Source organism: Nicotiana sylvestris, chromosome 11, assembly GCF_000393655.2.
Source record: "Nicotiana sylvestris chromosome 11, ASM39365v2, whole genome shotgun sequence".
In the NCBI taxonomy this organism is placed as follows: Eukaryota; Viridiplantae; Streptophyta; class Magnoliopsida; order Solanales; family Solanaceae; genus Nicotiana; species Nicotiana sylvestris.
In genome coordinates, this window is record NC_091067.1 from 12,398,406 (window position 1) to 12,425,581 (window position 27,176).

Below are 27,176 nucleotides of genomic sequence, written 5' to 3' on the forward strand. Positions count from 1 at the left end.
TTCACATTTTCAGGGGCAGCTATATCATGGAAGCCGAAGTTGCAGAAGTGTGTTGCACTCTCTATAACTGAAGCGGAGTATATTGCCGCTACTGAAGCTGGCAAGGAAATGGTATAACTGAAATGGTTTCTTCAAGAACTTGGATTGCACCAGAAGGAGTATATAGTCTATTGTGATAGCCAAAGTGCAATAGACTTGAGCAAAACACCATGTATCATGCAAGAACAAAATATATCGACGTGCAGTATCATTGGATTCGGGAAAAGATACAGGATGGATCTATGCAAGTCAAGAAGATCCATACAAGTGAAAATCCTTCAGATATGCTGACCAAGGTGGTACCAAGAGACAAGTTCGAGATATGCAAAGAACTTGTCGATATGCATTCAAACTAGAAACCTGATATTATCTCCTTTCGGTGAATGGGTCCCAGAAAGGGAGATTTGTAGGGTTCATACCCATTTGATAAGGAAAGAAAATTGAAGATAAAGATTATATGCATGTGCCTATAAAATAAAGGCTTGGTTGATAACCTTTCTTGGAACCAAAGAATTGTGGAGAATATTTACTAAGGTTTTCTATTTTTTCTTTTGCAACTTGGAGCCCAAGTACTTTCTCCTATAAAAGGAAGAGTTCTCTCACTTATTCATACACACCAAAAACAAAACAAAACAAAAAAGAGAAAGAAAGAGTGAGGCATCACAGACAGGGTATTAAAAATAGTCTGTGAGGAAAATAGAGAGTGAAAGCGATATTGTAGTGAGGTGGCAATGTCAAAAGAGAGTTATTTCTTTTGAGTGTTGTATTGGTCTTTGGAGTATTTACTCGGGCCTACAAAGTGTAAAATTTCTTATTATAGTGATATCAGTTGCTCCTCTCGGGGTCGTGATTTTTTCCCTTATTTAGAAGGGTTTTCCACGTAAAAATCTTGGTGTCGTTGTCACTCTTTTATTCTTGTTGATTACCGTATCTCAGTGCTACATTATTATTCCGCTTTTATTACCGTGAATATTATTATAATGGGGGATTTATTCCCAACACAAATATTATGTCATATTTAAAACCACGATTTCAAAACTCAAAAGTTTCCCTCTTTTACTTAAACTCCGGTGCAAGGTGGTAGTTTTTTTTTCAGATCAATATTCCCTTCAAACCATTTGGCGTGGAGTTCTGTAACAATATGTAATAACAAAAGGAAGTTTGAGCACACTATAAATAGACAAGCTTAATCGTTGCTTCTTCATATCCAAAATTTCTCTTACACTCAAAGAAAGCCAATAACAAGAAAAATATCCCTAAATCCCACTAGATAGTATAACAAGCCTTATTTGAACAGGAATACTATGAAGAACGTTATGAAGGTTGTGCTTGTGCTTTCTATCATCATGTGCCTCCTCCCGACACCTACCGTTGCTCGTGGTGCTAGCATTGCTGGGTCAGTCGTGGAACAAAGGCTAGTAGTGGTTCTTATGGTGGCGGTAGTAGAACTACAACCAGTGACGGACACAGGATTTTGTACAAGCAGGTTCAATCATAGAAGTATATAACTTTAATCGTAAAATAATAGTTGTCAAGTGGGTTCAAATAAATATATATACAAAATTTACACAACTTTAATCCTTATTTATACATATACATAATATTATTTTTTTGTGAAGCGGGTTCAGTTGAACTCGCTAGCCACCACTTGGGTCCGCCACCGACTACAACTACCACATTCGTCCCATTAGTTCGTGTTGCGCGACGCAACAACAGCTCATCATCATCAAGTACTACTTCCTTTGGATGGTATTCCATGGCTATAGCTTCATTTGCTTACCTTACATTTGTTTTAAGTTTGAGCTGGACCAAGATAGAATACTTAGTGTAAGTTTAGTGGTGAGACTCAAGGGGGAAAAGGAGAGGTGAGGCTAGACTCGCAGGTTATCCCTATGAGAGGAAGTTTTTAAGTATCTTCGGTCTATTATTCAGAAGGATGTGGAGATTGATGAAGATGTCACACATGGTATTGGAGCTGGATGGATGAAATGGAGACTCGCCTTTAGTATTTTGTACGACAAGAAAGTACCACCGAAACTTAAAGGTATGTTCTACAGAACGGTGGTCAGACTGGCGATGTTGTATGGGGCTGAGTGTTGGCCAGTCAAGATCGCTCATGTCCAGAAGATGAAGGTAGTAGAGATGAGGATGTTGAGATGGACGTGCGGGCACACCAGGCTAGATAGGATTAGAAATGAGGTTATTCGCGACGAGGTGAGCGTGGCCCCTATTGAGGACAAGATGTGGGAAGCGCAACTTAGGTGGTTTGGTCATGTTAGGAGGAAGAGCACAGACGCTCCGGTGAGAAGGCGTGAGAGGTTGACATAGGAGGACCTACAGAGAGGTAGAGGTAGGCCAAAAAAGAGGTGGGGAGAGGTGATTATGCAAGACATGGCGCAACTTCATCTGACCAAGAACATGACCCTTGATAGGAAGATATGGAGGTCGAGGATTAGAATAGTAGAGTAGGTAGTCTAGAGTGTTCATAACAATAGTATTGGCACACAGTCTTGCCTTCTATTGGTAGTAGAATTTTATGATTAACAGTTATTTTCTTTCATTGTTGATCACCTTACTATCTTGTTATTTTTATTCTGCTTTTATATGGCTTTTTGGTGCTATCCCTTCTTGTCTATATTTTCATTAATATGGTGTTTATGCTTTCCTGAGCCGAGGGTCTATTGAAAATAGCCTCTCTATCCTCACAAGATAGGGGTAAGGTCTGCGTACACACTACCCTCCCTAAACCCCACTGTTGTGGGATAATACTGGGTATGTTGTTGTTATTATTGTTGTTGTTGTTGTTGTTGTTGTTGTTGTTGTTGTTGTTGTTGTTGTTGTTGTTGTATCATTTTACCTTTAGAAGGGGAGCCTTGGCGTAACTGGTAAAGTTACTGCCATGTGACTAGGAGGTCACGGGTTCGAGCCGTGGAAACAGCCTCTTGCAGAAATGCAAGGTAAGGCTGCGTACAATAGACCCTTGTGGTCCGGCCCTTTTCCGGACCCCGCGCACAACGGGAGCTTAGTGTAAGGGCAACCCTTTTTCTCATTTTACCTTTAATAAAAAAAATTATAGCCATACAAATATCATAATTTAGGATCATAAATGCAAAAAATCTTATTATCATACAAATATTATGTCATATAAAGATTATGGTTTCGAAACACAAAAGTCTTCTTCTTTTATTTAAACTCCGTGTAAGGTAGCCGTTTTCTTTTTGAGAAAATAACAATGTATAGTCGCTCTCAAAATAGCCAAAAAATATATATACTTGTACAAAAAATTTATAAATTTCATATACTTTTTCGGCTACCGGACCGTCGGCGAATTCTTCAGACCGTGTCAAATAAAGTTCCTATCTCCTCTCTAGCCAAATTGCCTTCATTTATTCATGTAACCAAATTGCGCGCCTTTCTACTTAATGAGAAAATGACCGGTGGCTATTCCAATTATGGACTTTCCGTGTTCAGGCCACACTATAAATAGACAAGCTTAATTGTTGCTACTTCATATCCATACTTTTCTCTTACACCCAAAGAAACACAATAACAAGATCATATTTTTCGTATTTTCTACCTTGCCAGTACATATATTCTTAAATCCGACTAGATAGTATAAAAAGCCTTATCTGAACAAAAAAATTATGAAAAACGTCATGAAAATCGTGCTAGTGCTTTCTATCATTATGTTCATCCTCCTAACACCTACCGCTGCTCGTGGTGCTAGCTTTGGCGGGGTTAGTCGTGGAACCAAGGCTAGTAGTGGTTCTCGTGGTGGCGGTAGTAGAACTACAACCGCCACATTCGTCCCATTAGCTCGTGTTGCGCGACGCAACAACAGCTCATCATCATCAACTACTACCTCCTTTGGATGGTCTTCCATGGCTATAGCTTCATTTGCTTACCTTACATTTGTTTAATTTTGAGCACTAGGTATATATTTACTTAAGATATCTTGTAGTAAAATATCTTGTTAGCTATCCTTACGTTCATTTATTTGGTAAGCAAGTGAGAGAGAAAAGAAGGTCATGTTTTCAATGAAGTGATTTGCATAGAATTAATGTCCAGTATATTTTCTTGCATGTTCAATATATTTATAAGATCTTGTGTTATGTTTGGATACACTTGAAAACTTCAAAGTCTTGTATTAGTTTTTACCAAAATAATTCCATGTACTACGTTTGGACTATATTGATATCCTTAAATTATCACGTTAGGCACTTTTGATCTGTAATAATCTAACTGAGTTAAACAGTTTAAGGGTTAATTTTAGTATGGTAACTAAATTCAACCCACTATAATAGTAAAATTACAAAACTATTATACTTATTCAGACAACTAAACTTTGTGTACTCGGAAAAAATTACCCAACGGTCAAATTTCCTTATGACACTTCAGTTCGCGCTTTGCTACTTTATATATTCAGTATCAGAAATCAAATTAAAAAGAAAACTTCCATTGCGCAAAATCTTTGACTATGCATTTAAACAAAAGACAATTATATTAATAAATATTTAAATCAAACAAAAAGAAAATTAAGAGATAATTTTAGAGACATGCATCTCCTTTAATTTATATTCACAACACTAACTTCCTTTGTGGTTAATAGATGAATAATAGATGATTCTGTTTGTTTTTTTAAACATTTGAATATATAAAATTTATCTTTATTTAAAAATTAATAAACATAAATTAAAATAATATACTAATTAATCTAATATTTCGGGTATTAGCTAGTAGTGATTGGTAGCGATAGCGATTATGGTTGAGGATGGTGGTGGTGGGTGGTAATAGTTAATAATGGTAAGTGGTGGTGGTGGTGGTTGTAATTGAGGAAGATGATGGTGGGTGGTAGTAGTTTATAATGGTGGGCGGTGCCGGTTATAGTTATTGATAGTGATGGGTCAATTGGTAGCGATAGTTAAGGTGGGTGAGTGAGTGATTATGGTTGAGGATGATGCTGGTGGGAGTGGGGGTGGTGGTGGTGGTAGTGGTAGTGGTGGCGTTTGTGGTTGAGGATGGGAGTGGAGGAGGTGGTAGTAGTTGATAATGATAGGCAGGGACAACAGTTAGTAATGAGTGTGGATGATAGCATGTTAATGAAATTAAGTCTTTGTTATAGACCTTAATCATACAGACCTATTCAGACCCGTTAAGTGGTTGTGAAGTAAAAAAAATACATTTAATGATTAAGATCTAAATGATTAAAATTCTGACTTTAAAAACAAACGCACTTAATATCTGAAATCTGAATGATTAAGATTCAGACATTCATTAAGTGCAAACAAATTAGGCCTTAGTATAACTTGCAACATGTCAATTTTGGAGCATCGTACTTAAATGTCAATCCAACACTTACACTAACAACAACAACAACAACAACAACAACAACAACAACAACAACAATAACAACAACAAAAAAAATTCCACTAAGGGGGTCTAGGAAGGGTAGTGTGTATGCAGACCTTACCCCTACCTCGAAAACGTAAAGAGGTTATTTCTGAAAAACCCTCGGCTCAAGAAAATAAAAAGACAAAAGGAGACAATATCAATATCAATATGCACAATCACATACACACCCGATGGTGACTTGCGAACCAAGTGATCGAACTATATCGAGACACAATTATCAAGGAACATGGTAGGAAGTTTTTCTAGTCGCATAAATATTGCTCTCTCATCGAAAAAGATTGGCACTTGCAATAATTTTTTTAATAGGAAGTATTTATAGTCATACAAATAATATGGCAGATTTTAGATAATAAGTTTTAATATTTTTACAGCCACAATGTTATGACTTATTTAAGACCATATATCTTAAAAGTCTTTCCGTCTTTATTAAAGTTTGTATCAAGTCTAACTAAGACATCTTTTTGAAACGAAGGAAGAATTATTTAAGATAATAATATCAAAAATCTTATCGATTGTACGTCATATTCGACCAAATCTTAAAAACTCAAAAGTCTCCCTTTTTTACTTAAACTCTCTGCAAGATACTCCCTCTATTTCAATTTACATGAACATATTTGATTGTGTGTGGAGTTTAAGAAAAAAGAGAAGAGTTTTGAACTTATGGACTAAAATGAGGCACATATAATTGTGTAGCTACAAATCATTGCATAAAAGCAAATTGTTTCCAAATATGAAAATGAGCCATTCTTTTTTGTACGGACTAAATAGGAAATAAGTTCACATAAATTGAAACAGAGAGAGTAGTAGTTTTCTAGATCATTCTCTTCAAACCATTTAGGGGTGGTTTGGTAGAGTGTATAAGAATACTGCGGAATAAGGTGTACTAGTAATATAGGGATTAGTAATGCATGAGTTAGTAATACAAGCATTAGTTATGCAGATATTATTTCTTATCTAGTGTTTGGTGTGGTGTATTAAAAATTATATTACATTGCATAATTTTTAAGAAAAATAGTTGTTTACAAAAATGATCTCCATATTCTCTAGCTTTAAGGGACTTTAAGAACAACTTTATCTTTAACCATACTAATGCATGCATTAATAGCCTTTGTATTACTATTGTCATGGTTTTTTATGCATTACTTATACATAGGATAATACCAAGCATGTAGTTATACACAAGTTGAAAAAATGTATCAAGCAAGGTATTAATAATGCACAGAGCTAATGCTTGCATTATTTTTTCTAATACCTCCTACCAAACGGCTCCTTAGCGTTATGTTTTGTAACAATATGTAGTAATAGAAACATAGGGATATCAAAACTGATAATAACATATACAAATCTTAATTTGGTTTTACAATATGCCAGGCATTATTTTTGACATCTAATCACTAAGGCTCTGTTTGGAAAGTCACCTGATAATTGAAATTGGTGTAATTACTAGAATAGTAATTACACTATATAGTAATTACGACGACCTGTTTGTTTGTCATATTGCACAAGTGTCACCACTAGTAAATCGTAAATTTCCGACTGAAAATTATTGTCGGAAAGTTCCGACGGAATCTGTTGGAATTGTCAAAAAAATATCAGCTATGTCTTTTTAAAACATTTTGACCATATTTCCGACCAAATCGATCGGAACTTTTGGTGAAATATTTAATTTGACTTGTTTGACTTCATTTCCAATCGACTTGGTCGGTAGTTTTTAAAAAATTAAAATTAAAATTAAACGACAATTCTGACCGAATCGATCAAAATTTAAAAAAAAAAAAACTACCTGACCCCGTCCTTAGAAACAAAACTTCACTTTTCTTCCTCTTTCTTCTCTCATCCTCCTCCTCCCTCTCATCCTTCTCCCCAGTCCACAAAAACTTGCCCTTTAAATGTATTTTCGCTCTCTCTCTCTCTCTCTCACATTTCCTCCTCCCTTCTTCCTCTCCTTCCTCCTTCCTTTTTCCCTTAATTTATTAATTTTTTTATCAGTTTTGCAGCCGGGGTTATTCATGCGGCTGCGGCTGCGGCGGCTCAGTCGACTTCTCCGTCATTTTTTCCGTCGAGGTAAGTAATTCGTTGACATATATATCTTGTTTTCATTATTAAATTTGTAGTAATTTTTTATATATGAACATCCTAGCTAGTTAAAGAAAGTATGGTTGAAATTTTAGGAATTTTAGTTTTTTAATGATATATAATATAAAGCAAAAAGAGAGAAGAATATGTTGAATTAGATATAGTTGAAATTTTCGGTTAAACAAGAATATGTTAAGAAATCCTAAATTTAATTTTGAATTTGTTAAGAATATATTGAATTATGTTTGATTAACTTAGTTATTTTTGAATTAAAAAAGATGACATGTTGGCATAAAGTAGTTGAGAAAACAACAATAGGAAATAGGGAAAATGAACTTTCACATTTACTTCCAACGGTAATTATATTAACTAGTTATAGTTTAAAGCTTTGGTGTAAAGTTTGTTGTACTATGTTCATTGTTGCTTGTTAGTTTTATTATTAGAATGATATTAAATTTATTTTTTTCACTTTCAACATTAAGATTAATTTGTAGATTTGAGAAATCGTTAGTTAATTTGGATTATATGAACATTTAAGAAGTTATTCAAATTTAATTATTATAGTTAAAGACTTATATTATTTAGAATATGGATTAATGTGAGATTTAGAATGTTAAAAATATTAATTTAAAAAATAAAATATATCAATTAAATTGCTTTGACACAATGATATGTATATATCTAAAACGAACCTTTGAAAGAGTATAACTTTGTAACCAGTTTAAGTAAATCAGATTGTTTTAAATATCTCATTTATAGATTTTTATTTGTGTAGATGGAATTTGTGCATCGTAGATAGATGTATAATAGGAATCATCCTAATTATGCGGGATTGAGGGATGAATTTATTGAAGGGGTTGCTGAATTTATTGCTAAGGCTCAAATACTTGATGATTTTTTATTGGAGGAAGGATTAGGTGCCCTTGTATAAAAATATAAGTGTGTTAAGTTATTGAAAACAGATGGAGTTAAAGTTCATCTCTACAAGAAAGGATTTTGTAGAAAATTATTATATATGGAGAAGACGGTTTCTAAGCGGATTAAAGAAACTCTATTCGTTGTTCGGAATGCTAGTAAAATGCCTGGGTGGTTAAGAGAAGATACTTGGGATAAACTTCTTGGGAAATGGAATACCAAAGAATGGAAGAAGAAGAGTGAAAAAGCAAAGGCAAACTGTGCCTCCAGTAAAAGTGGCTCATGGCACACATGAGGTTCGATTAGTTTTGCGGCCCATAAACTAAGATTGGTAATTACTTGTAAATAATTTCTTACTTTTACATATAGAATTTTACGATTGTAATGTCTAAATCTGCCACGACCCAAAAATCCCTCCGAAGGAGTCGTGATGGCACCTAGTCTCTAAACTAGGTAAGCCTAACATTAACTGAAATAACATTGACGTTTACCAACTTTAAATTCAATAACTCTTAACAATTTACAATTCCCAAAACCGGTGGTACAAGTCACAAGTCTTTCTAAGAGTAGTTATACAAAGTACATCACTGTTCCGAAACAAAGGGGACAAGTGGAAATAACTACAATTTAAGGTGACTCCGAGGACTTTGAATGCTACAACAGGTTTACCTTGAGTCTCCACCGCAACGAACAGTTACTATCGATTAAATACCTGGATCTGTACACAAAAATGTACAGAAGTGTAGTATCATCACAACCGACCCCATGTGCTGGTAAGTGTCTAGCCTAACCTCGGCAAAATAGTGACAAGGCTAGGACCAGACTACCAAATAAACTTGTGCAATATAGCGTACAAAAATAATAGGAAGCAGATAACAGTGATGGCAAAAATGATCAACCAGTGATATAAATAGCAGGCAACAAGAACACCATAAATGCTTCTCAACAAAAAAAAAATACAAGTGCAATCAATTAATCAAGTCCTTCAAATATAATTCTTTCGCCTATAAATCCTTCAAGTAATAATCTCTAAGATAATATGCTTTTCAATAAATATATTTCGAATATATTTCCTTCAAATAAGTATCTTTCAAATAAGCATCTTTCGAATATAATTCTTTCGAGTAAAGGTCACCTTGTGATGCCTCATTTCATAATCATAGGTAATATAGGTCTCAGCCCACTTTCATATTTTCACGGCACCTCGTGCCCACATATTTCTGCCTCATATTGCACAACAATATTCTCATATTACTCAGTTCATAGGTTCCATAACCCAATACAATTAAGAATGTTCAAGGAGCCTCATTCACTTAACATAAAGTAGAGTACAGCCCCCAACCCAAATAGGAAATCAACAAGAAAAGATGAAGTTATTTTTAGAAATCATTTGATAAAGAAAATACCCTTTTCAATTAAAGTACAATATCGAATGAATCATTACCTTTAATACGAGAAATCAATAAATCAAGACATAGAAGGAATTCCCTTTTAAGTAAAGTACAACCTCTAGCGGTTTAAGGAAAAATTTAGTTGAGAAATCAATTGAGTTAAAAATGTAACAATTATTGAAATTTGAAGTATTGAACATATAAAAAAAAGAAGGCGAGGTATTGTAAACACTATGGATTCCAACACAAAGGATCACAATAGTAAAGAGATCTAAATAGTTAATACACTTGAATTATTAATAACAAGTAAACACATCAAACAGAAAGTGCACGGCATCACCCTTCGTGCTGTAACACTCTCTCACCAAAACAATATACGGCATCACCCTTCGTATTTTACCACTCTCTCACCAAAACAATACACGGCATCACCCTTCATGCTTTACACTCTTCCTCACCCAAGCAACAAACACAAGGCAAATAGGGTAAGGGAATCTATAACATCGAAATAAAATCAAGTAACAACAGAAATCAGTAAATAAACATAAAAGACAACATAACTCAATTAGAATGAGGAAAAATCAAGGACAAGTGCACGCCATCACCCTTCGTGCTTTTACTCTCTTCATCACCATAAGAATCAATATAAACTGCACGGCATCACCCTTCGTGCTTTTACTCTCAATATAATAGGCACGGAATGGTACATCGTGCGGCACGGCATCACCCTTCGTGCTTTACACTCTTTTCTCACAAATCATACACGGCATCACCCTTCGTGTTTTAACACTCTTCCTCACCCAAACAACAATCACAAGAAATGAGGGCAAGAAAATAAATGAAATCACAATAAAATCCCGGCAAGGGAATGTAGACATGTGATTTTTGACCCTCCCCAAGATTTTTCATATTTTAGCACGTAAATATTTAATTTAGGCCCAATATAGCTATTTCAACTCATTTTTACTCTTTTACTTTATTTTACTACAAGAAAATAAAAATTAAAAAAAAATAATTTTATGTACCTTTCATAAAGTAAAAATAATAAAATACCAAAAATAGTACCTTAATTTTATCTTTATATAATCTTCAAAAATATAAAAAAATATGTAATAGTTTCATGTTTTAATATAGTTTAGTTTAATTAATTAGAATTTATTTTTGCATCATGTAGTATAGTTATCTTATATTAAGGGAATTTAGCTATGGTTTTAATTAATAATTTTTGGAGTCTTATTAGCCCAAAATTGAAACACAAAAAAAATGACACGGTTCAATCCAATTACCCTTGGCCCATTCTTCCCAACCCATTAGCCCATTTAAGTGCAAGATTTAATCCTAGCCTTCTATTTCCTTCTAATCCAATGGCCATCATCCTTTCCCACTTCCATATAAAATACCCAATTATAGAAACTCTACTCTAGGTTTTCAATTCCTAATCTAGCCTACCACTCTAAAAGCAAAAGAAAAACGGCGCAGCAAGAAGCAAAGGAGAGGGCTGAACAATTCCTAAAGAAAGCTAAAAATTGGCAGCTTCAACCCCTAAATTTTTGAGCCACTATTTCCCCCGCAAAATGCCACCATGAAAGAACCCTCTTACTATAGTTTTTTTTTTAAAAGCAAATCTTTTCTTGAGTAATCATTGACTAGAATCAATTTCTGCCTAACAGCATCTCTTTTCCAAATCTCATTTTATACCCAAAACAAATATAACGGTTTAATGAATTTGAATTTCTAGGAGGAGTATTATATTGACCAATTTGGTTGGTGCTGTTTCTCCAAGAAAATTTTGCAAATAAAATATTGTTTGCAAAGAAGAACTTATTCAAAGTCCCATTTTCAAATTTGTTTTGCACGCCGACATAGCGAGGAAGGGTATTGATGGGAGATTTTGAAAAGAAAATTGGCGAGGGAATTTTAATTTCTTCTTTCCGATTTGAACTGTGATTCCCAAATATGGGGATTGATTGAGATGTTGTTGAGTTGAGTCCGAGTTCGGTTCGGCGAGATTCTTAGTCGAGATTCCGGTAGCGTTTCAGCCCAATGGTTGTTGCTCTATTTAGCCCGATTGATTTGCAGTTTTCGGCTTTGTTCATCAATAAAAGATCCATTTCTCAATTTTTATTTTCGTTTTATTTTGTTATGATAGTTTGGAGTGCGTGTTGGTAGATTTGTGATTCTACATTGTTTGAGTAGCATGTCTTAGTTTTTGTTGAAATTATTTTAATTAGTTTTTATTTCAATTGTGATGTATCTCGTCTAGTCTTGGTTTTTGAATAAATGCTTTCAATTGGGTAGATGAAAAATCGGAGTTGTTTCTTTCTGGACAAGGAATAAGAATGGGCCATAAGGTGTGTCTTGAATTATAAAGAATCTAGGCCAAGTAATAGATCATGTTAGCTAGCCTTTGGCCCCGATAATATCTTGTTCATAAATTTGGCCTCATAACAATCTCAAAGATTAGAAAAATAATTCAAATGCGTAGCTTGCTTAGGCGAGCTAGTTAATAATTTACCTTTCTAAACTCGGGTGCGCATTTATGTGACCCAAATCCAAATCTCAACAACGTTGGATAAAATGTGTCGAGGACCGCGGATACATTTATGTGACGTGGTTCAAGATGTATTTTAAATGACGTTGCAATCTTCCTTAAAAATGATCAAAAGCAGTTAATTAGTTAAAATTGTATCATAGGCTAAAACATGTACAAAAATCAGATAATAGGCTAATTATAACAGTTGAGCGACCGTGCTAGAACCACGGAACCCGGGAATGCCTAATATCTTCTCCTGGGTTAACAGAATTCCTTACCCGGATTTTTGTGTTCGCAGACTGTAATACAGAGTCAATCTTTTCCTCGATTCGGGATTTGAACCGGTGACTTGGGATACCATAAAATTATCCCAAGTTGCGACTCTGAATTTAATAAATAAATAATCCCGTTTCGATTGTCACTTTAAGTTGGAAAAAACTCCCTTATATACTCCCTTCTCGGGGGTATAGGAAAAAGGAGGTGTGACAGGGAACAATAGTACAACAATCAAATCTCGGCAAGGGAAACAACATCAAAACAATAACATCCCGGCAAGGGAGACAATATCATGATTCTCTCTCTCCTTTATTCACAACTTGAGTCAATGCTCTACAATGTTCAACAATTCAATTGTCAAATTGAGTCAATGCTCTATAATGTTCAATAATTTTATTCTTAACTAGAGTCAATGCTCTACAATGCTCAACAATTCAATTTTCAACTTGAGCCAATGCTCTATAATGTTTGACAATTCAATTGTCAGCTTGAGCCAAAATGCTCTATAATGTTCAACAATTTTATTCTTAACTAGAGCTAATGCTCTACAATATTCAACAATTCAATTCTCAACTTGTGTCAATGCTCTATAATGTTCAACAATTCTATTTTTAACTAGAGCTAATGCTCTACAATGTTCAATTAACAATAATACTTCTGCAAGTCATATTCCTCAATAGAAATTATCATATAGAGCATATACAATACGAAACGGAGTCACATTAATCAAAGTATAAGACTCACGGGCATGCTTGAAACCAGCGTATAGATACTCGTCACCATGCTTATACGTCGTGCTCAACAAATAACACATAACAAATAGGACACAATTCCTAATCCCTCAAGCTAATGTTAGACCAAACACTTACCTCGCTTTGCAACCAATTCAAAATTCCAACAAGCCTTTACCTCGCGAATTCATCCGAAGCTTCAAATCTAGTCATAATAATTAAATATACTCAATATAAATCATACGAATTAATTTTATATGAATTTACTAATTGTTTCCGGATAAAATCCGAAATATATTTCAAAATTCAATAGTGGGACCCACATCACGAATCCCGGGAAAACTTACGAAATCCGAATACTCATTCCGATACGAGTTCAACCATACAAAAATTATCGAATTCCGACATCGGATTGACTTGCAAATCCTCAATTAAATTTTTGAAGAGTTCTACCATTTTTAACTCAATCTTTACTATTTGAACTCAACCATCTTCCTATAACCTTATTGTTACAAGCATGTATAACTAATTCTCAAACATCCATGAATCATCTTACTAATTACTCATTTCTAGTTAGACTTCGAAATTAAAGAATTGGGAAAAAGAAATTCTTAGCTCTTGAAGCCTAAGCAACCCCTTTGATGCGATTTCAAGGCTTGGACAAGATTTTTGATGAACGAGGAACTTGAGCTTCTTCCTCTCTCTGGAATTGCTCTTTCCTCTCTCTCTAAAAGCACTAGAAAATCCCAAAATAACAAACCCCAAACGAGTTAAATGAAATGGGGTTCGGGTCTTAAAAACCCATTTTTGTACTGCCGCGGCGCCCCAGGACTGGGCGGCTATGCAAAATGTGCTCAGAAAACGTTTTGTAATGCTCTCTGAATTTCCCTACAGGCGCGCCGCACAGGGCGCCGCATGGGACGCCGTGGTAGTGCAAGTTTCTGCGCTGCTTTGGTAATTTGGTCATAACTTCTGGTAGGAGTGTCCGAATGACGAACGGTTTGAAGCGTTGGAAACTAGACTCAAAATACTTTCATTTGATAGGTTGTCCATCACATAGTTCTTTATATATGTGTATATATGATCGTCCAAAGTGAGGTCTTGCGCGTACTCATTTGCAACTTTAGTCTATTAGGAAATTTTCCAACTTGACTTAGACTTAGGACATTCGTTAAACCCCATATCACTTATTATATGCATCGTACACTTATTATCATATCCAATTAATATCCATCATTTTATCAGTCCTCGTTTGTATACAAAATAATTAGAACACGTCAACTTTTTAATTTCGCCAAAATGTGCTGAATTGCTCTACAGACTACTAACTCCAATTCCGATCATGTGTCTAAGTCCGAAATAATCATATGAAGCTATTGGAACCATCAAAATTCTATTCCGGGGTCGTTTGCACAAAAGTTAAACTCCGGTCAACTCTTTTCATTCAAGCTTCCAAAATAAGAATATATTGTTCTTTCAGTTAAGTCTTGAATAATTCAAAAACCAAAATCGATCGCACACACAAGTCATAATACACGTTATGAAGCTTCTTGAGGTCTTAAGCCTCTGAACGGGACACTAATTCTTAAAACGACAAGTCGGGTCATTACATTCTCCACCTCTTAAACAAACGTTCGTCCTCGAACGTACTAAGAATTATTTTGAGGTTACCAAATTGATATTTCTACTTTTATGCATATACTCGTGGTTGATCCCATATTACCGCATTCGAAATAAGTCTAATAATATCATTTCAATTAAGGCTATTTCCCTTACCCACCTTTGTAAACTTTAAGACCAATTTTCTTACACTCCGAACATTTTCAAAAAGGTCTGATTTTCATATCACCACACGACATTAGTCTCACCTGGCTATAGCAACTCATGCCTACGCACGCATCAACTTTTTTAATAGCGCTTAACGGTTGTTACATCCTCCCCCACTTAGGTCATTCATCCTCAAATAAGAAGTAGAGTCAGTCATCAAATACATAATGTAATTTATCTCTTTCTTTGCACATCTCAATATCCCAAATTTTTATAACTCCCAAATTTTTCAGAAATTTCGGCAGAGTCTTCCCTGTAATTAGGCCTATCCACCTGTCAGAGTAACACCAAAATAACTCCTAACAACGCATCCATAACTCAACAAATTTCCACAATGTATATATCAATAACACAAATCTCCGCATTACAACCGTGACATTATCATATGTATGACCATAACCGCATCTCTGGTCTTCATAGTTGTTCATAATCGATTACAAATCGCCAATTAATCTCATACTAACAAAAATCTCGTTTCAAACCTCTATTTTCTAACAACGAGGAATGAAGACCTCGTAAGTAATTACCTGAATTAACAAGTCACATTTATCGCCGCCTGGGCACTTATCTTGTGGGCTAAATTCCATAGTTAAAATACAAATTTGGCAAATTATGCCCAGAGATATTCATATGAGAATTTTCAAATAAGCCTCATAGGCATGACTCCCTATAAGTACTATAGTACAAATTTTTAATTTCACAAAGGGAGAATTTAAACACATAACTTTTTACCACAAGGACCTCGTCCTTATATAGCATCCACCGCAGCTTGTAGCCCGTTTTAAATATTTTACGTCATATAAAAAAAACGAGGATCTCATCCTCAACTCCGTACCACAAGTAATACGCACATTGTGCCAACTAAAATTTTTTTCCATTTCCTTTCTTTCTTCTTCTAAATAACTTCCGTCAAACAAAATCACAACATATAATTAACCCTCATACCGGTAGGGCATATAATTCACAGTTGAAATCAATTATTTGGAAATTACATCAAACTCACTGAAATGGTTAACAAAGTCACTTTTAGCCTCACAGCTATTTTTAGTGACCAACACATAATGATAGACATAGTTATCTTCATATAATCTCCCAACAAGAGTATTCACATAAATAGATTCAAGATTACGAACCTCACTCATGATTGACGTATATTAGGAGGACTTGCCTCGATACTCAGAACCGAATCAAGTTAATGAAATTGTTACTTTATAATAACTCGAGATCATACTTGTAGTGACATTATCTCGTGTAGCGATATCAGCCATACCATAGCAATTATATCAATAGGTCGGGCCTCTACCTCTTAGGTGCCATCTACCCTCTTTTCCTCGACCCCTAATTGGTACTATAAGTAGAGTAGTAAATGTAATGGAGTACGTGGCACGGGTGCTCTGATGGAACAGATTTCTCCCAAGTCTAGGACAATTTCTCAAGATGTTCCAAGTATCACCATATTCATAACAACTCATCCGTAGTTCGACTGCTCATACTGAGTCCGTACCGGATAACTTAAATAACCATAGCAGGAAATCCCATGCCACTGGAATATTGAAAGATGGCTGCCCCACGTGAGTGTTGTGATTAACTTAAGCACTACTAGTATACTGAATATGTTTCCATGACCCCGCTGATAATGAAATGTAGAATTATTAAGGATTCAGGAATATCTCAAGTCTCATCATCATCCCATTCAAATCTTAGCTCTTAATCATATACAAGTTTTGGAAAACCTTTCAATACCACACAAATACATCTCAGGCCAAAATTGGTATAACACATGACCCCGCAATCTGATCGTTGATATTTGACTTCCCTCACTTGGTGCGAAATCATAAGACACATTCCCGTCGATCCACAATACTAACCTTCACCGCTCGTCCGATATCAGTCATAAGACATCTCAAGCCATTTACTTGGCACTTGTCACCCTCATGACAGTTAAACTTACTTCCTCCAGTGTCTCGGCTTGCTAGTAAATACTATTCTCTAAATAAAAATCCCATACGAAACACATAGTCTCTAATACGACTAACTATTTTTTTTAGATTTACATCCACCTGTGATGACTAGGCAACCAACTAAACCTTCTTAAGATTTTACTTATCAATCAGGCGTCAAAATCGGATGCACCCCCATGCGCACAACTGAAAGATCTCTCTGCACTTCCATATCATCGATGCTGAACGACACGTGGTAACAATGAGTGAGCAACCCTGGCTCTCTTATAACCCATTTTACGGTATCACAACCCATTGACGTATTGTGCAATTCCCTACATGAGTGGATGCAAAAGAACATAAGATATATGCTTCAAGCTGAATAAATGTCGCATGATAAGGAATGAATGAAGTAGAAATTTTTCCTACTAGTTCTGTAGCCTCTCGAAGATAAGTACAGACATCTCCGTACCGATCCGCAAGACTCTACTAAACTCGCTTATGACTTGTAGCACCTATGAACCTAGAGCTCTGATACCAACTTGTCACGACCCAAAAATCCCTCCAAAGGAGTCGTGATGGCACCTAGTCTCTAAACTAGGTAAGCCTAACATTAACTAAAATAACATTGACGTTTGCCAACTTTAAATTCAATAACTCTTAACAATTTACAATTTCCAAAATCGGTGGTACAAGTCACAAGCCTTTCTAAGAGTAGTTATACAAAATAAGTACATCATTGTTCCGAAACAAAGAGGACAAGTGGAAATAAGTACAATTTAAGGTGACTCCAAGGACTGCGAATGCTGCAACGGGTTTACCTTGAGTCTCCACCGCAATGAACAGTTACTATTGATCAAATACCTGGATCTATACACAAAAATGTACAGAAGTGTAGTATCAGCACAACCGACCCCATGTGCTGGTAAGTGACTAGCCTAACCTCGGCAAAATAGTGACAAGGCTAAGACCAGACTACCAAATAAACTTGTGCAATATAGCGTACAAAAATAATAGGAAGAAGATAACAATGATGGCAAAAATGATCAACCAGTGATATAAATAGCAGGCAACAAGAACACCATAAATGCTTCTCAACAAAAAAAATACAAGTGCAATCAATTAATCAAGTCCTTCAAATATAAATCTTTCGCCTATAAATCCTTCAAGTAATAATCTCTAAGATAATATGCTTTTCAATAAATATATTTCGAATATATTTCCTTCAAATAAGTATCTTTCATAAGCATCTTTCGAATATAATTCTTTCGAGTAAAGGTCACCTTGTGATGCCTCATTTCATAATCATTGATAATATAGGTCTCATCCCACTTTCATATTTTCACGGCACCTCGTGCCCACATATTTTTGTCTCATATTGCACAACAATATTCTCATATTACTCAATTCATAGGTTCCATAACCCAATACAATTAAGAATGTTCAAGGAGCCTCATTCACTTAACATAAAGTAGAGTACAGCCCCCAACCCAAATAGGAAATCAACAAGAAAAGATGAAGTTATTTTTAGAAATCATTTGATAAAGAAAATACCCTTTCAATTAAAGTACAATATCGAATGAATCATTACCTTTAATACATGAAATCAATAAATCAAGACATAGAAGGAATTCCCTTTTAAGTAAAGTACAACCTCAAACGGTTTAAGGAAAAATTTAGTTGAAAAATCAATTGAGTTAAAAATGTAACAATTATTGAAATTTGAAGTATTGAACATATAAAAAAAATAAGGCGAGGTATTGTAAATACTATGGATTCTAACACAAAGGATCATAACAATAAAGAGATCTAAATAGTTAATACACTTGAATTGTTAATAACAAGTAAACACATCAAACGGAAAGTGCACGGCATCACCCTTCGTGCTTTAACACTCTCTCACCAAAACAATACACGGCATCACCTTTCATGCTTTACACTCTTCCTCACCCAAGCAACAAACACAAGGCAAATAGGGTAAGGGAATCTATAACATCGAAATAAAATCAAGTAACAACAGAAATCAGTAAATAAACGTAAAGGACAACATAACTCAATTAGAATCACGAAAAATCTAGGACAAGTGCACGATATCACCCTTCGTGCTTTTACTCTCTTCATCACCATAAGAATCAATATAAACTGCACGGCATCACCCTTCGTGCTTTTACTCTATATATAATAGGCACAGAATAGTACATCGTGCGTCACGACATCACCCTTCGTGCTTTACACTCTTTCCTCACAAATCATACACGGCATCACCCTTCGTGTTTTAACACTCTTCCTCACCTAAACAACAATCACAAGAAATAAGGGCAAGGAAATAAATGAAATCACAATAAAATCCCGGCAAGGGAACAATAGTATAACAATCAAATCTCGGCAAGGGAAACAACATCAAAACAATAACATCTCGGCAAGGGAGACAATGTCATGATTCTCTCTCTCCTTTATTCACAACTTGAGCCAATGCTCTACAATGTTCAACAATTCAATTGTCAACTTGAGCCAATGCTCTATAATGTTCAACAATTTTATTCTTAACTAGAGTCAATACTCTACAATGTTCAACAATTCAATTCTCAACTTGAGCCAATGCTCTATAATGTTCAACAATTCAATTTTCAGCTTGAGCCAATGCTCTATAATGTTCAACAATTTTATTCTTAACTAGAGCCAATGCTCTACAATATTCAACAATTCAGTTCTCAACTTGAGCCAATGCTCTATAATGTTCAACAATTCTATTTTTAACCAGAGCTAATGCTCTACAATGTTCAATTAACAATAATACTTCCGCAAGTTATATTCCTCAATAGAAATTATCATGTAGTGCATATACAATACAAAACGGAGTCACATTAATCAAAGTATAAGACTCACGGGTATGCTTGACACCAACGTATAGATACTTATCACCATGCCTATACGTCGTACTCGACAAATAACACATAACAAATAGGACACAACTCCTAATCCCTCAAGTTAAGGTTAGACCAAACACTTACCTCTCTTTGCAACCAATTCAAAATTTCAACAAGCCTTTGCCTCGCGAATTCGCGACTATAGAGCCAATGCTCTATAATGTTCAACAATTTTATTCTTAACTAGAGCCAATGCTCTACAATATTCAACAATTCAGTTCTCAACTTGAGCCAATGCTCTATAATGTTCAACAATTCTATTTTTAACCAGAGCTAATGCTCTACAATGTTCAATTAACAATAATACTTCCGCAAGTCATATTCCTCAATAGAAATTATCATGTAGTGCATATACAATACAAAACGGAGTCACATTAATCAAAGTATAAGACTCACGGGTATGCTTGACACTAACGTATAGATACTTATCACCATGCCTATACGTCGTACTCGACAAATAACACATAACAAATAGGACACAACTCCTAATCCCTCAAGTTAAGGTTAGACCAAACACTTACCTCTCTTTGCAACCAATTCAAAATTTCAACAAGCCTTTGCCTCGCGAATTCGCGACTATAGAGCCAATGCTCTATAATGTTCAACAATTTTATTCTTAACTAGAGCCAATGCTCTACAATATTCAACAATTCAGTTCTCAACTTGAGCCAATGCTCTATAATGTTCAACAATTCTATTTTTAACCAGAGCTAATGCTCTACAATGTTCAATTAACAATAATACTTTCGCAAGTCATATTCCTCAATAGAAATTATCATGTAGTGCATATACAATACAAAACGGAGTCACATTAATCAAAGTATAAGACTCACGGGTATGCTTGACACCAACGTATAGATACTTATCACCATGCCTATACGTCGTACTCGACAAATAACACATAACAAATAGGACACAACTCCTAATCCCTCAAGTTAAGGTTAGACCAAACACTTACCTCTCTTTGCAACCAATTCAAAATTTCAACAAGCCTTTGCCTCGCGAATTCGCGACTATAGAGCCAATGCTCTATAATGTTCAACAATTTTATTCTTAACTAGAGCCAATGATCTACAATATTCAACAATTCAGTTCTCAACTTGAGCCAATGCTCTATAATGTTCAACAATTCTATTTTTAACTAGAGCTAATGCTCTACAATGTTCAATTAACAATAATACTTCCGCAAGTCATATTCCTCAATAGAAATTATCATGTAGTGCATATACAATACGAAACGGAGTCACATTAATCAAAGTATTGTCACACCTCCTTTTTGCGCGCCCCGCCCCGAAGGGTAAAAATGCGCGAGGGAGTTTTTCCAATTTAAGTGACAATATTCGAAATGGGATTATTTATTTAATTTAGAGTCGCCACTTGGGAAAGGTTTGGCTTTTGGTGTCCCAAGTCACCGGTTTATCTTGAATCCCAAATCGAGGAAATTTTCGACTTTTCCAAATGAAGTCTGCGAACCAGAAATTCTAAGTAAGGAATTCTGTCGACCCGAGGGAAGGGGTTAGGCATCCTCGAATCTCGTGGTTCTAGTACGGTCGCTTAAATTGTTATAATGGCTAAATATCTGATTTAAATATATATTGTGACTTGTGTGCTTCTATTAAGTTTAAGCCGCTTTTATTATTATCATTTGTTTTTATAGAATTGCAACGTCGTGAAAATGCATCTCGAACCACGTCACAATCAATGCACCCGTGGTTGTCGACACATTTTGACTCCGTTGAGATTTGGATTTGGGCCACATCAATGTGCACCCAAGTTTAAGGATGTAATTTAATTAAGCCGCGCCTAAAGGGCCTAACGCGTTATTATCTTTGGGGAAGGAGTGAACTTTTCTAGACAGTCCATCCCAAAACTTATGTATTTATTAAGAGTGGTTGTTGAGGGCCCCGCGGTGTGTGTCTTTATTTGACGAGGCTCGTCCCATTACCTTTTAAAGGATATTCTAAAGCGACTACATTTCTATTACATTTGTCTCTAAAAAATAAAAGAGAAAGATACCAAACTTACTTGTTTAAACAACTAACATGTTAAATCTCTACTATGTTTGACAAATCCGAACTTTTGCTTGATTACCTAATTGGTTGTTTATGAGGCGAGAATTATTTCATGCCTTGTCTTCAAAGAATGAATAAGCTTTGTTAATTTGATAAGGGATATTGCAAGCAAACTAATAACACATACTAAATTTACATTAAGCGACCCTCAAGTTTGAATTTTAAAACTAGCTCATTTGGGCTTGATAAATGAAATCAGTTGTTTATTAGGAAAGCTACTATTAATTAAACTCAAAAAGTAGTCGCATTATTTCGAAACAGTGAATCGATACCGAAACCCATATCGAACCTATATAGGAACAAGTAATCTAATAAGAGGGTTGGTATACATGGCCATCCTGTTAACGTAACACCACATGAGAATTAGCTTGGGGTACATTTATCTTGAAATTAAATGGAACCAAATATAACAGATTTGACAGTTCAAAGTCTAGACAAAATACATACAGATGCTTGCCACGGTTCTATATTATGCTGTCGTAGCTAAATCGAAACCTAATGGTTTTACACATTGAAAATACGTCTGATCTAATAAAAAATATTGTCTGATATGTCAATCAAGATGTGCATAATTCATACAGAGCAATCGTGGTTGGAACTAACTTAAACAAATACAGACCAAGCTACCATTCAAACTATTTTTGAACACAAGGATTGTAAAGTAAACAGATGTTCATTTCTTTATTTCTGCTTCAAACTTCAAACTTTCAGCCAACAAGGTTTCAGGAGTGTGTACCTGGGAATGCTTACAATCGAAGAAGAAGGGAAGTCAGTAGAGTGACAATGGCAACAGAAACAACAGCAGTAACAGCAGGTAACAAAAGAACAACTCCCAGTGCAAGATACAGTTAGAGCCGATGGAAAAATGGCAGAAAGACTACTTTTTGAGCTAACTTGAAATCTATTTGAGCTATCAAAAAGAATTCTTTTTTCCAGTTTTTTTCTGTTTTTCAGAACTCAGCCCTCAATGTTTAATCTGAGTTTTTTTTCGTGTCTCTGTGTATCCCCCCCTCTTATAAGCCTAAAACTCAACCCTTTAACAGCCTGTTTATCAATCAGAAAACCCCTCCCATGTGCTGTCTTCTTTTCAGTCTCCACTTACTATTTAAATAAAAACACACCCCCATGATATTACTTGGCAGACTTACCTTTTGAGTAAGGTTTATTATTTTTGAAACTAAAGCAGAATATGGGAAGCAAAATGTAATCTGACAGCATATGCTGTCAAACTATTTTAATCAAAAAGGGCCTTTATGCACATGTTGTGCACAAGCGCACATGCCATCAATTCAGATTGCAATTACAGACCAAACCTTAGATTTCTGAAATCAAATTAACAACTATAAGTAACTAAACTCAGTTCCTAATTGATTCAGGCAATGCTTAACAGAAGCAGGTCAATTGGTTATTTGTTCGGACAACTGAAACTAATTGACGACATATGTCGACTCGACTATACTAATCATAACATGTACCATCGAAACCATGATCAGACATTTAACAGTATCGAACACATGATTCGAATTGTACTGACTAAGCAAAATTGTACTCGAGGAATCAGTTAATCAGTCAAATTTGAAGTTCAACTAATTGCACAGCACATACACATATACACATTATCAGTGAATAGAAGAAGGACTTAATCAAACACATAGGTTCAGGAAAGGTGGACAGGAAACAGTTGGTAAAATTCAAAACACAAATTAAACAAGACGTTTGGCCATACAAATAGACCTTTAACAAACACACGAACTGAAATAAAGAAGAGAAAACAACTTACCTTAAAATCTTTGAAAGAAAAATCAGAAAAATCAGCTTGTGTTTGAACAGACCCTTCTCAAGGTTGAACGGACTTTAATCTAAGTGTTTCTCAAATGAGAAACACTTCGATTAAGGTCCATTAGACCCTAATCTCTTGGCTTAAACAGACACGGACCAGGCTTGGGGCTTCTAGGGTTCGTAGATGGTAGATTTGGGACTTGGGCTTCCATGGTTAGATTCGGACCAAACCAAGCATGGTTTGGTCACGAGGGGGTCCGGGGACTATCTGGTATGAAACTGGGGTGCATCGGTGTAAGTTGAGGTTCTGCTCGAATCTTTAAATGAAGATTCGAGCAACTAGGAACTGATTCGAGGGAAAAGGATAAATGATCTATGCTCAGGGTAATGAGGTGGTCCTATGGAGTCAAAGAGGGGGTCACCGGCGTCCATGCCGCCGGCTTTCATGGTGAAGGTGTACAGGGGCGGCTAGGGTTTTGGGGGACTGTGGTGAGGACGATGGAAGGTAGGGGTATTTAGATAGGGGGTGGGGTATGGTTATAGACTTATATAGTTAGTGAGGGGTCGATTCTTGGCCGTTGGATGGGGTGAGATGAAGGGTCAAGATCTCTTGGTTGGTAGGGAACGGTGTCGTTTCATCTAAAAGTGGTTTGGGTCGGTCCGGGTGGAATGGGTCGGGTTCACCAGTGGGTATGAGGAATGTGATCTCGGCCGTTGATCATTCTGAGATCAACGACCTAGATCAGACTCGATCACTACGACGTCGTTTGGACGCTCTGGATGTCAGCTGGTGTGGACCGGGTACACATGGGGTTTTGGGTTTGATTTTGGGCCTCGAATTAAAACGAAAAATAGACCCAAACTGATTTCAACCCAATTCTGCACTCTCTTTTTATTATATTTTTTATTTTAAAACAAAACCTAAGTAAATCAAATTAAAATTCATTAATTAAACACTTAATACAATTATTTGCACATATATATTAAAATATTTAAAGCAAATAAAATTAAACAAAACAACAATCACGGACAAATATGCATATTTATGATTTTTCTATTTAATAACCGGATTACGGTTCAAACTGCACATGACACATACATTTTTTGTATTTTGTTTTAATAATAATAAAAAATGGACAAAAATCATAGGTAATTAATAAAATGCCACGTGAAAAATCCAAAAAATCGTACAACAAGATCGATCGCTATTATTTTTGTTTCTTTTGGAGTGATTGTCGCGTAAAACAAAAATCACGTGCTCACAGCTGCCCCTCTTTGTTCGGAAACACGAAGAGTTTTCGTGCAAAGATAAAGTGAGCGGATATGAGCGATTTTTGCCTATGGACTACTCCGCATGAAGCATGTTTTTGAAAGATCTGACCAAATCTTTGCTTCAAAGATTTCCTACATATCCTGGGCTAAACAGGAATCAGATCAATGTAGTTCGGGGAGTTTTGGCAGCTGGGACTACCATGGGATTGCAATGCTTGATGTTACTGCTGTTGTTGTTGTCACTGTTGCTTTACTGACCGCCTTATTACAACCAAAGAAAGATTGAAACTGAACTAAATACTTATATGCATGTCAACTGCTAGTTACAAGATCCCTATCTATGATTCTTTTGCGACTTGATCTTGGGTCTAAGCTGATTTTGCTTGGAGACTTCAATCCGAATCTTGATGCTTGCGAGTTGTAGGTGCTTGTTTAATCTCTGGGATACCGAGTGAGACGCGACTGGCAGAGTTCGGGACCTTAATCAAATCTTGGAGCGATCCGCCTTCCATTTTCTCCGGTATCTCGGGACATCTTTTTTTTTTCTTTTTCGATTCTAAGTTGAGACTCATCCCGTGGGTCGTTTCGCTCCGTGTGGCTCGAGGTTAGACCTGCGGGAAAAACAAACGAACGAAATTTCTTCCCCAGTTTTACTAGGAAAATTTCGTGAATTATTCGCCAGGAAGTTCATAAAATTGATGAAAGAGAATATGAATGCTCAGTTCAGGGTTGGAGCCCTAATACCGACTAGCTGGGGAGAAGTTCAGTTTAGAGTTGAAACTCTAACGCTGATCAACTGGGGAAAAGTTCAGTTTAGAGTTGGGGCCCTAATGCTGACTGGAATGGAAAAATTCAGTTTAGGGTTTAAAACCCTAATGCTGATTAAAGGAAAAGTTCAGTTTAGGGTTTAAAACCCTAATGCTGACTAAAGGAAAAAGTTCAGTTTAGGGTTTAAAACCCTAATGCTGATTAAAGGAAAAAGTTCAGTTTAGGGTTTAAAACCCTAATGCTGACTGAAAGGAAAAGTTCAGTTTAGGGTTTAAAACCCTAATGCTGACTGAAAGGAAAAGTTCAGTTTAGGGTTTAAAACCCTAATGCTGACTAAAGGAAAAGTTCAGTTTAGGGTTTAAAACCCTAATGCTGACTAAAGGAAAAGTTCAGTTTAGGGTTTAAAACCCTAATGCTAATTAAAGGAAAAAGTTCAGTTTAGGGTTTAAAACCCTAATGCTGACTGGCTGGAAAAGTTCAGTTTAGGGTTTAAAACCCTAATGCTGACTGAAAGGAAAAGTTCAGTTTAGGGTTTAAAACCCTAATGCTGACTGAATGGAAAAGTTCAGTTTAGGGTTTAAAACCCTAATGCTGACTAAAGGAAAAAGTTCAGTTTAGGGTTTAAAACCCTAATGCTGACCAAAGAAAAAAGTTCAGTTTAGGGTTTAAAACCCTAATGCTGATTAAAGGAAAAGTTCAGTTTAGGGTTTAAAACCCTAATGCTGACTGAAAGGAAAAGTTCAGTTTAGGGTTTAAAACCCTAATGCTGACTGAATGGAAAAGTTCAGTTTAGGGTTTAAAACCCTAATGCTGATTAAAGGAAAAGTTTAGTTTAGGGTTTAAAACCCTATTGCTGACTGAAAAGAAAAGTTCAGTTTAGGGTTTAAAACCCTAATGCTGACTGAATGGAAAGTTCAGTTTAGGGTTTAAAACCCTATTTCTGACTGAAGGGAAAAGTTCAGTTTAGGGTTTAAAACCCTAATGCAGACTAAAGGAAAAGTTCAGTTTAGGGTTTAAAACCCTAATGCTGACTGAAAGGAAAAGTTCAGTTTAGGGTTTAAAACCCTAATGCTGACTGAATGGAAAAGTTCAGTTTAGGGTTTAAAACCCTAATGTTGACTGGCTGGGGACAAAGTTCGAGAATACTAACTGACCTCTTTTTTTGAATTTTCTTGTTTTAGTAGAAGATAAAAGGGAGTCTCGTGGAAACTTACCTTT

The 27,176-nt window shown here is 35.7% G+C and overlaps 1 long non-coding RNA gene across 1 annotated transcript; it reads left to right on the top strand.

Annotated features, from left to right (window-relative positions):
* The first annotated feature begins 7,253 nt into the window (after nt 1-7,253).
* Nucleotides 7,254-22,982, top strand: LOC138882002 (uncharacterized). Its single transcript, XR_011403456.1, has 3 exons — nt 7,254-7,342; nt 7,441-7,515; nt 22,851-22,982. It is a non-coding gene; the product is annotated as an uncharacterized lncRNA (long non-coding RNA).
* The last annotated feature ends 4,194 nt before the right edge of the window (nt 22,983-27,176 follow it).